Source organism: Acomys minous, assembly GCF_964271855.1.
Source record: "Acomys minous genome assembly, chromosome: 9".
Taxonomy (NCBI): Eukaryota; Metazoa; Chordata; class Mammalia; order Rodentia; family Muridae; genus Acomys; species Acomys minous.
The window spans coordinates 19695376-19710388 of record NC_140490.1 but is presented as its reverse complement, the minus strand read 5'-3'; the positions used below and the strand labels follow the sequence as shown (position 1 = coordinate 19710388).

Here is a 15013-nt window from a genome sequence, read left to right as displayed (position 1 = left end):
TGTTGTTACTCCTGTCAAATAGATGAAAGGACTCTGCTTAGGCAGCAGATAGGTCAGCCAAGGATGCATGGCCTCAACTCACGGCCTAAGGCTTGGTCTCCTCCTGACTCCTGTCAAGCTACTTACAGTAAGGAGAACCTGGACATTTCCCATCTGGGTAAAAGCATCTAGGTTTGCAAAGACCTTCTTCACTTTGTATCAACACAGCGAACGACTGTTCTCAGAGCACAGTGTTTATTTCTGAAATAAGCTTTAGCTAGTAGAGCCAGCCTTCGCTGGCCTTAAGTGAACAGCGCATGAATTTGTTTTAGTGGAGATTGCTTCCTCCACATCCGGCCTCCCAGCTGTTCTTTCTTTCCTTTTCTTTCTTTCATTCTTTTTATTTATTTATTTTTTTTATTCTTCCTGTTTTCATTGACACTTTCTTTGGTAAGACGGATCTCACTATGTAGCCTAGGACAGCTTTGAACTAGCAGCCCTCTTGGTTCACTTCTCCAGTGCTGGGATTCCACCAGGGGCTTAAGGACTGCTCCTTAGAATCCTGTTAGCTGATGCGCCCTTCGTTCCGCTTCTGTATTAGTTACTTTACTGTTGCCGTGATAAAGCACCATGACCAAGGCAACTTACAGAGAGCTTTTTTTTTTAATTGAGCAGTTACAGATGGATAAGAATACATCACGACAGAGAAACATGGCAGCAAGCAGCAGGCGGGGCAGCTGGAGCGGGAAGCTGACAGCTCACAGCTTGGACTGCAAACACAGAGAGCTCGCTCAGCATGGTGTTAGCCTTCGCACTCTGACAGCCCACTTCTGGTGACACACATCCTCCAACCGCCCTCCCCAAATACCACCACCAACTGGTGAAGCAGTATTCAAATGCCCAAGACAGCAGGCAGCACGCCCTTCAAACCACCCCAGCATCCATTTGGGAAACATCATCGAGCACCTGCTAAGTTCCAGGCACACACTGATGTTTAGGACTGAGCAGAAGAGATCCCTGCCCTAAAGAGGATCCTAGTCTTTATATGGGGCTGTTGAGGACAAATCATTCATAATTCAGTCTACTAGTGGGACTCAAGCGTCAAAACAGATACACAACACAAAGAAAGATTAAGCAAAGAAAGCTCTATTATAGCCAGCACGCCAACATTATTCCAAATGGGGGAAAACTGAGAGCATTCTCTAAAGTCAGGAATGAGGCAAGGGCGCCCACTCTCTCCACTTTTATTCAATAAAGTACTTGAAGTCATAGATAGAGAAATAAGACAAGAGAAAGAAATACAAATAGAAAAAAAAAAAGACATCAAATTATGCTGATTTTCAGGCAGCATACTCCTGTAAGCTGACACATACGGGGGCGGGGGTGGGGTACACAGAGAGACAGATTGAGTACGCATTTCTTAAAGGAAGAAATTTAAAAAAAAAAAAAAGAAATGTTTGTGAAGTGTTCCACACCCTTAATCTTAATGAAATGGAAGTTAAGACACAGAGAGGATGTGTCTGCCATCCCAGCGCTCAGGAGGTAGAGGCAGGTGAGTCTGTGTAAGCACACGGTTACCCTTGTCTACATAAGTGAGTTCCAGGCCACCCATGGGCACAGAGTGAGACATTGTCTCAAAAATAAAGTTGAGATTATATCTCATCCCAGACTTGATGGGTAGCATTAAGAAAGCAACAAGTGCTGATAAGGATGTGGAGGAAAAGGAGCCTTATAGATTGCTGGTGGGGGTGTGAACTGGTAAGCTGGTGTAGGCGCTATAGAAATCAGAAAATTACAAATAGAACGAATGAATCCAGACATGCCTACCCTGGATGTTTACCCAAAGGGTTTAAGTCAGCACACCACAGAGGTGTTTGCACATTTATGTTTCTTGCTGCTCTATTCACAATAAGCAAAATATGAAGCCAGTTTGTATGTTTAGATTCACCAAATAAATGAAGAAAATGTGGTTTACACGAGAGAATTTTATCTAGCTGTTAAAAAAAAAGTAAATAAATAAGTATGTAAGAAAATGGATGGAACTGGAGATCATTGTGTTAATCAAAATAAGCCAGACTGGGGAAGACAAATATCAGATGTTTTCTCTCACATACAGACTTTAGACTTAAATTCATGTACATATATGTAAGACATAAAAGTAGAAAGGGACCATGGGAGCTGGAGGGAGAGATGTAAAGGAGAAAGCCAAGAGGGGGAAAGAGAGGGGGTTGGAATTTATGTGACACAAAAGAGAAGGGAGCAAGGGAAGGTACGAGAAGAGTGGGGAGTCAAAAAAAAAAAAGAATAGGCAAAAATTCTCTACAGGCCTAAGTAACTGAATGACCACCTCCTACTGACCAAGTGACTTATCAACCACCCAACCAAGTCACCCACATGTATAAAATAAATTAAAAATTAAAAAATATAGCATGGTGCTCAATCCACCACTTCCTCATTTGATTCCAACCAGTATAGCACACTCCCAAAATAAAACAAAAGAGTCAAACATTTCAGCTTTCCAGAACTGGACTCAAGCCAGTACTCTGGGTTTTTGCTGCAGAATAGCCAAGACCCTTTCAGTAAGCCTAGAAATACATTTCAGCAGATGCCAGGACTCAAAGGGTCTGAGCAGAAAACCAGCCCACTGGTCCTCGGAACTCTGTGCGCGACCTCCTTTCCTTACTCCCCGCCCCCACCCCCAACCCCCCCCCCCTCCACCAGCACTAGAAGGCTATGCTTTGGGAACTTCCAAATGATAGGTTACCCCCAGAAAATGCTAGGAAGGCACATGCCCCCATGGAGAAGAGAATAGCTACAGCGTCCTAGATGCACGGCCTCTCCTACTCTAAGGTACAAGGGATATGAGCCATGAGAGCCACCGTACAGACACTAAGCTCCTGGGCCAGCTGCTCCTTCTCTGTTGTTGACTTCTCAGGACGCCAAATTACAAGTCAGGGATGCCAGCCCCTACTACCCTAGTGTTAGAATAAGCATGGCGCCATTTCCACATACTTTCCAAAGTAACTATATTCATTCAATTTGAAAAGAGGAAAGAGCCATCGACCCCTTTGAGGAGGCGGAGGAGCACAAAAAGACCGTGCAGCAAGGGTAGTAAACAACTGTGGTAATTAGGATAAAGCAGGACTTTACTATTTTGTCCTCGGTTGAAGATAAAGTGCCCGAATATTTAGGTGTTTAATCCAAGGCCACTGAACGAGTTTATAGCTGATACCAATGAGGAGCTTGGTGGTTTGAATAAAGTGGCCCCCATAGGCCCACAGGGAGTGGCACTATTTGGAGGTGTGGCCTTCTTGGAGTGGCCTTGTTGAAGGAAGTGTGTCACTGTGGGGGGGTGGGGGGGCGCAGGGGGCGGGCTTTGAGGTCTCAGAAGTTCAGACAGTTCTTTTCCTGCTGCCTGCGGATCAAGATCTAGAACTCTCGGCTCCTTCTCCATCACCATGTCTGCCTGCATGCTGCCATGTTTCCGGCCATGATGATAATGGACTAAACCTCTGAAACTAAGCCAGTCCCTATTCAATGTTTTGTTTTGTTTTGTAAGAGTCGCCATGGTCATAGTGTCTCTTCGCAGCAACAGAAGCCCTAACTAAGACAGAGCTAACTAACTAACCGGCTCCTGGGCTAGCTAGCACTCTGACTTAGTCATTGTTCTGTTGCTGTGAAGATGCCCTGACCAAGGCAACTCTTATAAGAGAAAGCATTTAACTGAGGCCTTGCTGACAGTTCCACAGGGTTAATCCATGATCGTCATGGGGCGGGGCTCGAGCATGATGGCCTGCTGGCAGGCGCTGAAGCAGTAGCTGAGAGCTGCATTCTGATGCTCAAGCAGAGGGACCTACCTGGCCTGGCATGGGCTTTGGAAACCTCAAAGCCCACCCCCAGTGATACACTTCCTCCAACAAGGCCACGCCTCCTAATCCTTCTAATCCTATCAAAGCGTTCCACTCTCTGGTGACTAAGCATTCAAATATATAAGCCTATGGGGGCCATCCTTATTGAAACCACCACATACTCCATCCTCGTTATTTCATTAAAACTCTCGATCATTAGCCATAAAGTCATACAACGCCAGTCTGTCATGAGGGAAACTGAGGTGCATATGCATCATTTCTACACGGTCATGGAGCTTCAGGGGATCCAGGCTCTGTGGGCCCTAAAATGTATACAATTTGGGGATATCTACTTTAAGGACTAGAACATCAAACTACGACTACAAATTTAGGCATTGTATTAGTCAGGGTCTCTAGGACAGAACTGATGGGATGAACACATATTACACAAGGGATTTATTAGGTTGGCTTACATGATGTGGGCTGGATAGTCCAATAATGGTCATCTTCTTCCTGGAAAGACTGAGAACCCAGTAGCTGCTTGGTAAATAAGACTGGATGCCTCAGAAGCGCCAGTATTCTGGGATGGAGTTTGAGAGACAGTCACTGGTATTCAGTTCAGGTTGGAAAGTTGAAGAACCTGGCATCTGATGTCAGCAGTAGCAGTGGTAGAAGCATAGATGCACTTGCCAGCTAGAGGCAAAGGCAAGCAGGCAAAAAGCAGCAGCATTTCCCTTGGACCTCCTTACACCTGGGGTGCCATGTTCTCTAAGGGTAGGTCCTCCCCCCTCAATTAATCCTTACAGAGGTGAGAGTCTTAGTCAACACCAGATCTAGTCACGTTGACAAGGTTACCCATCACAGATCGTAATAGTCAGTGATTTTTTTTTTGTTTTGAAAGAAAAAGTGGTTACAACATGTTGCAAATGTCAAAGTATTAAAAATATCGTAAGCCCAGAAAAATTAGTGATATTTAAAATATGTCTGACATCAATTACTGTCTCTTATACTTGTTGACCACATCTTTTTTTTTTTCTAGAAAAAGAAGAGAAAAATCATTTCATTTCTGTATCATGGCTGATAAAATTTTGTTTTTATCATTTTCAGCTTTAAGAGTGACTGTAGATGGTAGTAGATGGCTCCTTGCGGTTTCTGCCAAATTGTGAGGAAGTTCTGTCAAGTTTTTCTCATCTGAGTCATGACAGTCCAGAGAATTACTCAGTTTTTTTGCCAATGACGTTGGCCTTAAACCAGCATCATGGTGTTGGCCCTACCTGTTGAGCTATTCGTCATACACAGGCATCCTTACAGCCATGACTGCTTCCTTATCACTTATTTACTTTTGCTTTGAACTGGCTCAGAACCTGATATGTGGCCAAGGCTAGCCTCAGGCTAACAATCCTTCTGCCTCAGCTTTCTGAGTGCTGAGACTATAGGCATAAGCCGCACCCCCAGCCTTCAGTCACTCATTTGTAAAATTATTTAATACCTTTATTCTGCATTCAGTCAGTCAGAATTAGAACTCTTTCTCCAGTGAACTGATAGGAGTCATTTGTTTTCATTAATTAGCATATCAAAATTCCAGGAAACCTTTTATTATTTCTAATAAGTGTTTCTTATTATAAATGAACAAATAAATATTCTTTCTGCTAATGGATTTGATAGTATCTGAAAATTTTGCATACACTTGTGTATGTGGTTGTGTGTGTGCACGTTTGTGTGCTTGTGTGCATGCATGCCTTCATGCATGCGTGTGCATGTGTACGTTGCAACACGCATGCCATGGTGTGCCTGTGGAGATCAAAGGACACCATTAGGAGTCAATTCTCTCTCTTTCCACCATGTAGGCTCCTGGGGTTTGATCTCAGGCCCTCAGGTTTGCCAGATTGCCTTCACCTGCCAAGCCATCTTACCACGCCTCTCTCAGTGTTTTCACTTTGTCTCTACCATTTCTATTTCATGTTTCCAGCTATAAATGAAAATGAAGAAATGGAAATGAATTTCCCTTTATTTGCTAAAAATGTTCAAAGATGATTATTTAAAAAATTCACCTAAATTTGAATCAGGATCTTCCATTTTTCACTTGTTTTATTGATGCATCCCAAAAGAGTTCCAGCTGAGACATGTTCATTGTTGTTGTTGTTGTTGTTGTTGTTGTTGTTGTCATTTCATACATTACATCCTTATCACAGTTTGCCCTCCCTTCTCTCCTCCTAGTCCCTTCCTCCTCCTCCTCCCCCAGATCTACTCCTCTTCTTTTTCCCTTCAAATAAAAAGCAGGCCTCTTGGGAATATCAATCAAACATGGCATAACAAGTTACAATAAGACCAGACACCTACCTCATATTCCCAGTAAGAGGGAATAGGTCCCCCAAGCCTTCAATGGAGTTGCAGACAGCCCCCACCCCCACTGTTAAGATTCACACAAAAAAAGGCCAAGCTACACAGCCATAATATATATTCAGGAGACCTAGGTCAGACTCATACAGGCTCCTTAATTGTCACTTCAGTTTCTGTGACCCCTGTGAGCTCAGGTTGGTTCCGTGGGTTTTCTTGTGGTGTCCTTGGCCCTTCTGGCTCCTACAATTCTTCCTCCCACTCTTCTGCAACGTTCCTGGAGCTTTGCTTAACATCTAGCTGTGGGTCTCTGCATCTGTTTCCATCAGTTGTTGGATGTAGCCTCTCTAATGAAGATTATACTAGGCTCTTGTCTATGAGTATTGCGTAATATCTATCGTTAGGAATCATTTCATTGACTTTTTTTTCCAGTCGTGTTTGGTTGTATCACAGATCTCTGGGCTATCCAGCCTCTGGTTCCTGGCCATCCAGGCAGTGGCAGGGGTGGGCTCCATTTCATGGTGTGGGTCTCAAGCTGGACCAGTCATTGGTTGACCACTCCTACAAGTTCTGTGCGACTTTTACCCCAGCACATCTTACAGGCAGGACAATTGTAGGTCGTAGGTTTGTGGCTTGATTGGTGTCCCAATATCTCCACTGGAAGTTTTGCCTGGTTATGGAAGATGGCTGGTTCAGGCTCCATATGCCCCATTACTAGGAGTCTTCACTATGGTTGCCCTTGTAGATTCCTGGAAGTTACCATTGCACTAGGTTTCTACCTCACCCCTGGGTTGCACTCCCAATTCCAATTGTCTCTCCCAGTTCTCTCTCCCTCCATCCCATCCATTACCTGATTCCTGCTGTTCTCATCCTCCCTAGTCCACCCATGAAATTTATTCCATTTCCCCTTCCCAAAGAGATACACACACACACACACACACACACACACACACACACACCATCTCCTTGTTACTTAACCTTTTCAATTTAATTTCCCTTAGCCATACCCTCAAAATGCCGTGGGCCATTTAGTACTACCCCCACTCCCACCACCAAAAAGGACACAGAGAGGAAATCAGAACAGAGACAGCAGGGCTCCACCCCTCCCAGGGCTTTGAAAAGGAGCATAGAATTCCATTGCCATCCTTTCAAGGTTAGGTGCCTTCCCACTGTAAGTGGTGATGCCATTGCAACATTGGCCTGGCTCTGGACTAGCTAAGAACCTGAAGAAACTGCTGGGCAGCATAGGCTCATCTGCCCATCCGCTCGGGAGGCTAAGACAGAAGGATCACAAGTTCAAGTCCAGCCTGATCGGCTTACTGAGGGCCTGCTGCAAACAAAACAAGGGTGACCCATAGGGCTGTAGCTCAGCGCCATGGCAGAGCATCGACTAGCATGCAGGAGGCCCTGAGTCAGTCATGAGGGCTGCAAAAATAGAGAAAAAGAACTAGGCAAAACCGAATGCATATCTTCAGGAGCAGCAGGCTGCTTTCCTGTAGCCAAAGTCCTGTGTTAGATGCCAAGGAATATTCCAGACAGGTTCTGGAAAGCCACACAAAACAAAGCCTTCAGCGAAACCGAGTTCAAAGGGTTAAATTAAACACCAAGGGAAGGAAAATTATACTTAACATATCATCAAACAACAACAACAAAGTGCACAGAAAAGTCCATTTCTGCACTTCCTTGGGAACAAACAGGGCCTCTTGGTCACCTGGGGCCCCAGCAGGTCATCTGCTTTCCAAGAGATTTGCACCTCTGAGCATCACCAGTTCTGTACCAAACTCATCGCCTGAGTGCTGGAGTCCTCCGCTCAGGGGCTGAAACCCTTCAGCACTGAGCAATTGAGGGTACAGCTGTCCCATCTTCCCACAAGGGCACAGAGGGATGATCCTTGTTCCACTCCGGACAGACAGACAGACAGACAGACAGACAGACAGACAGACGGAAAGTACATGTGTGTGTGTGTGTGCATGTGTGTGAGAGAGAGACACAAGAGAGGATCCAGTTATACATTGTGTGCATGCACTTGAGGGTTGCATGTGTACATAAGTGTGCAAGCATGCTTAACAGGCTTTTTATATATACTCTGGAAACCGTAAACAAATGTAATTAAGTGAAGGAATGTTTCACAGCTGACACATCCATCTTTTCCTCCTACTGATGATTAAAGTTATAAATGAAGTATGTATTCCTCATCTCAGAGTCACCAAAACAGACACGCCAAGTGAAAACTCTCATTATAAAATTATTCTGTAACTTGGTTTTCAAAATCATATTCTTAAAATAACAATTCCACCTACTCATGCCACTGGGGAATTTACTGTTGGTAAAGCATATATAAGCATGATTTTGGCTCTCAACAGACTCACAATCTGAGGAGTGAAGCAAAGGATGAAAACAGTCTCAATACCATGTCGTAAGTGAGGGACAAAGAACAGACCCGACACGGTGCTGTGCGGCTCCAGGAAAAAAACGCTAGAAATTTCCAACGAGGGCGTACTAGAGGCACTTAATGCAGTACCAATCATCCAAATCAAAACTGCATTAAAAACCCAAAACAAAGCTAATGCAGTTCTGAGAACCTGAAAACGTCTTGACGAGTGGAAATGAAAAGGCGAGGTGACAGAGCACCTGCTTTCTGCCTCCCCTGCATGTGGTTTTTACACAAAAGTCAATATCATATTTATTCCGTGTAATTGTGCTTCCCTAATCAGAGACCCTGTTCTACCGTCCTCTGGGTTAGCTTGTTTCCCTGCCTCATTGACTTTCTGCTTCCACACCCTGGCAGCGTGTTGCCCTACATTATCCCACAGTAAATTTTAACTGAATTTGCAATTTGAAATCATTGATTTTTTTTTCAAAGTTTAAACAAACAGAAGTAACTGCCAGATATTTCATAAGGAAAACCTTCTGGAAGGGAGTGTTTTGTGAAATCCCTCCCTGAAAGAAGAAATGTGAGAGAGAAGAAGAGGAAAAATTTTAATGAATCAAAAAAAAAAAAGCACCTCAAAGAAGGGTACAGAGTAGAGAATTTCCACAAAGCTAGAGCAACTGGGGAGAACTTTCTAGAATCAGTAAGAAGAGCACCTTAATTTTTTTCAGCAGGACAGAAAACCTCAGGGATGCTAGGCAAATGTTCTGCCACTAAACTATGCCCCCAGGTGTCTTATGCTTTTTATTTGTGCATGCATGCATGGGTTCATGTGCCTGAGTGCATGTGTGTATGTATGCCTGTGTGCTCATGTGTGTGTGTGTGTGTGTGTGTGTTTATGTGTGTGTCATGCGTTTGGGGGTTATATGCATGTCATATGACTGTGTGGAGGCCAGAGGACAATCTTCCACACAGTTAGAGGCAGAGTCCTGTTGTTTGAAGCTGCATGCATATATCAGACAAGCCGGCCACTTCCCATCTCACATAGGAGCTGTGGCCTCACACATGGGTCCTGCCTCCTCCAGCTTTCCGCGGGTTCTGAAGACCTGAACTTAGCACCTCACCTTCTCACAGTAAGCACTTTACTCACTGGGACATCTCCCAGCCTGCCCTTTCTATTTTCGATGTTGCTGAGCATCAAAGAGGCTTGCCAGATGGGCTGGGAGAAGTCTACATGAAGGAAAGGAGCAAGGCGGACTAGAGGCCTGAGTCTCCGAGAGCCCTGGGTTCCTTGCCCTGTATAAAAAGGCTGAGATTTTGCTTCTTCCCATGCTTGTGTCAGTGGAATGGAGCACCAGCACCCAGGGGTGGAGCTGAATGGACCTTCATAAGGAGGTGGCATCAAACCAGGCCTCGGATCTGCGCCTCTGGGTCCATTCGCCTGTGTTACATTCTTTTTATATTTAAGTTTGAGCCAGAACCCCACCAAGTTGCTTAGATGGCCTTTAACTCACTCTATAGCCCAGGTTGACCTTGAACTTGTAATTCTCCTGCCTCAGCCATCCTGAGAAGCTGAAATAATAGCCTGCACTGCCAGGCCTGGCAGGCAGTGAACTTTTTCCTTTTAACATTTTATTCTTTTAATTAGGTGCATGGGGGGGTGCGGGGTGGAGAGAGAGGCATGTGCACATGAGTGCACCTGCCCTAAGGCCAGAAGAGGGTGTCATGTCCCCCTGAAGCTAGAGTTTCAGGTGACCGAAGCTACTCAGTGTGAATGCTGGGGACCAAGCTCTTGGGCTGGCCGTGGCAGCGCACACCTATAGGCATGCTCTTGGGCAGGCCGTGGCGGCACACACCTATAGGCATGCTCTTGGGCTGGCCGTGGCGGCGCACACCTATAGGCATGTATGAGCTAGAGGCCAAAACGGGCTCCATAGTGACTTGAGTGACTCACGGCTATGTAGTGAGACCTCTACCAAAAAACAAAAACAAGACAAACAACAGCAACAACAAAAAAAAACAAAAAACAAAAAAACAAAGCGGTGCCTGATCCCAACAGCTAAGCCATCTCTCCAGCCCAGAAAGGGAACATTTCCAAGATCCTTTGATTGATATCCACCTGTCCTGCTTGGCAGTAACTTCTCTAGTTCTTTGAAGGGAGAGGCTATAAGGACAGGAACAAAACATACTTGAGGCTAAAACACTGTCAACCGATGAAAAGGGAGTGCCCCACTTTGACAAAGTAGATGGTTACCAAAGGCAGAAAAAAAAGCAGCAATGAATATGGGAAACTAGAGTTGGCACAATGGACAAGATCAGCGTGAGACCCCAGAAGCCACCTCTGACAGCCTGCACCGGCAGGGGGGAGAGGGTGCGGGGGGGGGGGGGGGGGGGAGGCAGATCCCGGAGGACCAGCAGAAAATTCCAATGGCCTGGAAGAGGATTCTAGAGCCCTGGGAAGGAAAGGGGAGGAAGGGAAGGAGGGTGGGAGGAGGGAGGGAGGGAGAGAAGGGAGGGGGAGGGAGGGAGGGAGGGAGGGGAGGAGGCTGGCAGGAAGTAGAACCTAACATGGGCTCCAAAGACAGAAGACAGTGAGTAGGCACTCAAAGCCAGAGACTATCACCACTGCCACTGCCGCCCACATATCTTGGTTCCTCTCCTCTGAGATGAGGAAAAAAAAGAAAGAGAGCGAGAACTCTAAATAGCTTGAGCTCCCACAAGCACTGTGCAAGCCATATTAATAGTGCCCAAAATTCACTAGCACCCATCCCACGCAGTCTTACACAGTTAGTGTTGAGCAGCCCCGAGGCGGCTTGTCTGGGTCACAGACACCCTGGGGTTTTACTGGGGTCTCTAATTGGTGTCAGCTTTCTTAGGTGGCCCTGGGACTCTCCTAATTCTGGTACATGCCACAAGAAAGTTGATGGCCATGACTGGATACTGGTTACCTGAAGCCCCAGGGCGACCCCTCCCTAGTGACAAGTTAGGACCCAGGTCTCTGAAGTAGGCGCTGCAACCAAGTCTGCACAGCCCTTTCTATACCTTGTCTCTCCTCTGCCCCACCCTGTGCTGCCCGCAGATGGCATCATCTGTGCGTCCGCAAGGCACACTCCTGATTGGAAACTGCTCAGTGTGTCCTGCAGGTCTCTCTAGAGGACTCAGGCATGCATACGTCCAGTGGCCCCTGAGAGCTAAGGGAAACACATAGTACGAGACAGAGGTGACCCTTGCAACTGCTCAGACACAAACTAAATGGACAGATACTAACCAGGAGCCAAGCCTGGGACTTCTGACCCTCAGGTAACCACTGTCCGTGTAAGCTGGGCACAGGAAAAGTGTGGGTGGGAAGGCCCTGCGCTCTACTGCAGAGCGAATGTGAACTTGTCATCTTCCTTGCCAGAACCACCTTACAGGCAGCTGGGGGTAGGGGAGTCTCTGAGCCATCCTCCTGCCGTAGCAAACTACCATGGACTTAGTATTTATAAAGAGCAGAAAAATATTCTCATTCAAGCTACAAGTCCAAAATCAAAGGACCAGAAGATTGGGTATCTGGTGAGCCCCTCCCCCTACTCCTCCTCCACAGATGATACCTGGGTCCTAATGATAGCAAGGGCTACCTAAAGCCCTAGGCCTCCTGTGAAAAGGCACTAATCTCAGTCACGAAGGCTCTGCGCTCATTACATAAAAGTCTCCCAAAGGCCTTGTCTGCTGATCGCATCCCTTTTGAAGGTTATATCTCAATTTATAAATCTGGAGAGGGCATAAACATTAGGAAGGCAGGAAGGCGTTCAGAGACGGAGCTGAGCGACTAAACTCAGGCAGGCCGAGGGATGACAGGGCCGCGACAAATTCTTCTGGTGCCTCAGTCATTTTTGTTCATTCTAATTTTACTAATAGATTTTTAGGTCAAATCACATTTCCCAGGCATGCACCAGGAGCCACCCACTCAGCACCCTGACGTACATTCGGCACCTAAGCTTCCTGGAGAGTAAATAAGCATCAGTGAATTGCAGAGCTGAAAATTACCAAAGCTATTTCGCTTGTAAACTCTGGGGAACCCGAGGGCCACAGATGGATGGTTGGTAACTGATATTTGTAAACAATCCCCTCCACAGCTGGGGGAACCTGGCTGGCACCACATGAGTCACTGGTTCCGGGGCAGGCCTCACTTCCGGGCTCCCCGCACATCCTCTGTGCAGGAAGAGCACCTTTGGCTTCCTGGCTCCTCAGCAGCTGGAGAGCCCATTTGCCTGGAACCGGATGTGGCCTGAGCCACTTGCCTGCGCGTTCCTGTTCTGTGGCTACTTGTCAAGATCTTCCTTCACAGGAACACCCTGCACCAGATTCCTTGGAGTTCTCAGAGATCTAGAGTGGAGAGGCGGCTCTGCTCCAAGGCCTCAGAAATAGCACAGAGTGAAATCTGCCAGCTAGCAGCTTCAAGAAGGCAGCTCACCTTTCGTGGCGGAAGCAAGCCCCAAACAAATGAAAGTCTCTGATGTTCCCATTCGTCTGGCATATTATTCCCCTTGGAGATGAAACAGCTATTCTTCAGGCCTGCAACTAATGATCATCTTGACCTCTGATGCTCAAACTGGGAGCAATTAGCCATGTCGAGCCATCAGCTCTGAAAGACTTTGGAGCAGGGAGCACGGGCATGCTGGAAACTGTGTGGAGACGTGGTCCTGTGTCACTTCACCACTATGTTATAAGCCCATACTCCCCATGGGCCTCAGTTTCTCCAGGCTCTAGGAGGCACAGAAGAAAATTCATATTCTCAGCAAGGTCTAAGAGGCAGGAACACGTTTCAAATTCTTAAAAAGCAGGAGAAGAGAGCAGACAGATATGGAACTGATTTCTGGGGCCAGTGACTGGTTTACCTTTCAGGAACATTAACAACCTCCTCCCAAATCCTTGCTCGCCTTTATCTGAAATTTTAAATTCTCTGTAGTAAACATCTAGCAGTTCTTTTGGAAGTACTGGGTGCAGGAGCTGGGTGGCAGAGGTAAAATTCTAGGACAGCACTTGAAGACTGATCTCAAGGCCGAGGGTTGGGAGCAGTACGTGGACAGATGCCCTGCCCCTTAACATTTGAAAGCAGGAAGGCCAACAGATAGAGATGTGGGTGGTTATTTACAGGGTTAAAAGGACTCTGGGTAAGGACAGGACCATACACCTAAATTTTTGTTTCTGGGCAGATCTCGGGAACATCGGTTGATGGCAGGCATCTCTGTGAGCTAATTATGGCACAGGCACTCTCAGGTCATTATCTCTGCAGTCCCTTTTAACTGCCCCATAAACAGAGGCAACCGAAGTCACATGATCTACCTAGAGTCACCAAAGTCATAAATGGAAGTAGGGTTTCAACCAGGTTGCTTGGCCTCCGGGCTCCTGTTCTTCCCATGATCCCCCATGGTTCTGCTGGGACAAGGTTTGAATTCATGAATACTTAGGACTCTTATTTGAAGAAAAAAAAGTCTCCTTAGATTTAGGCATAACGTAATTGAAAGGGAATAGGGTTCTAGTAAGACAAATGCATCCTTTGTATGCCAATCCGTAGAAGCTTCGTATCCTGAAAGCAGGCTCACTGGTGCTTACTGTTGGACCATGCTGGCCTTGGCCCTAGGATCCTCTCTTGTTCGTACAACTCCACTCAGGGGGATGGAGAGGACTTACCTCATTACATTTCACTACGGCAGGCTCTGCATGCCGAGGCTCATTTCAGACCCAAGTCAGTGCTTCTCTATTTTGGCTAGAGGACAACTTTATGGTATCAGTTCTCTGCACTCACTTTTTCAGGGACCAAACCCAGGTCCCCTTTACCTGCTAAGCTGTCTCCTTGGCTTGTCACAGCCCCCCTTGCAGCTAACCTTGCATAACCCATGTCAAGAAAGTGGAGTGAGGGCTGGAGAAATGGCTTAGTGGTTAAGGGCACCGCCTGCTCTTCCTAGAGGTTCTGAGTTCAATTCCCAGCAACCACATGGTGGCTCACAACCATCTATAATGTTATCTGATGCCCTCTTCTGCAGATAAAGCACTCATATTCAATAAAAAATACAATAAATAAATTTTTTTTTAAAAAACAAAAGAAAGAAAGAAAGAAAGAAAGTGGAGTGTTACGCAGGACTTCTGGAGAGAGTCATTGAAGGCAGCTGACTTGCCTGGGAGGGACTCTTTGCATTTTTTGTGCTCTGTATGATCTTGAATTTGGATGTGATGCCCAGAGTTCCTACAGCTACTGGAAGCCAAGAATTGGCCTTGTAGGTTGAAGTGCTCCAGAAAAATGATGAAGGAGAAGATAGACGAAGCACCGGTTCCCAGAACCCACTACATCAGCCCTGCACTGCCTACCTTTGGACACCAGAAGAAACACCTATCTTGCTCAGGCCTTATTCTTTGGTGTTTCCTCTAAATAGAGTCAAACCTAACTCTAGCTAGTAGTGCTTTCTTAGATCACCAAATCTAGCAGCAGACAATTAGC

The 15013-nt window shown here is 46.2% G+C and overlaps 1 long non-coding RNA gene across 1 annotated transcript in view; it reads right to left on the bottom strand.

The window, feature by feature from the left end:
* LOC311604542 overlaps positions 1–15013 on the bottom strand; it is a 119321-nt gene that overhangs the window by 43217 nt on the left and 61091 nt on the right. Inside the window, exon 3 of the long non-coding RNA XR_014781553.1 lies at positions 4301–4520. This is a non-coding gene — a long non-coding RNA (uncharacterized lncRNA). The remainder of the gene's footprint in view (positions 1–4300; positions 4521–15013) is intronic.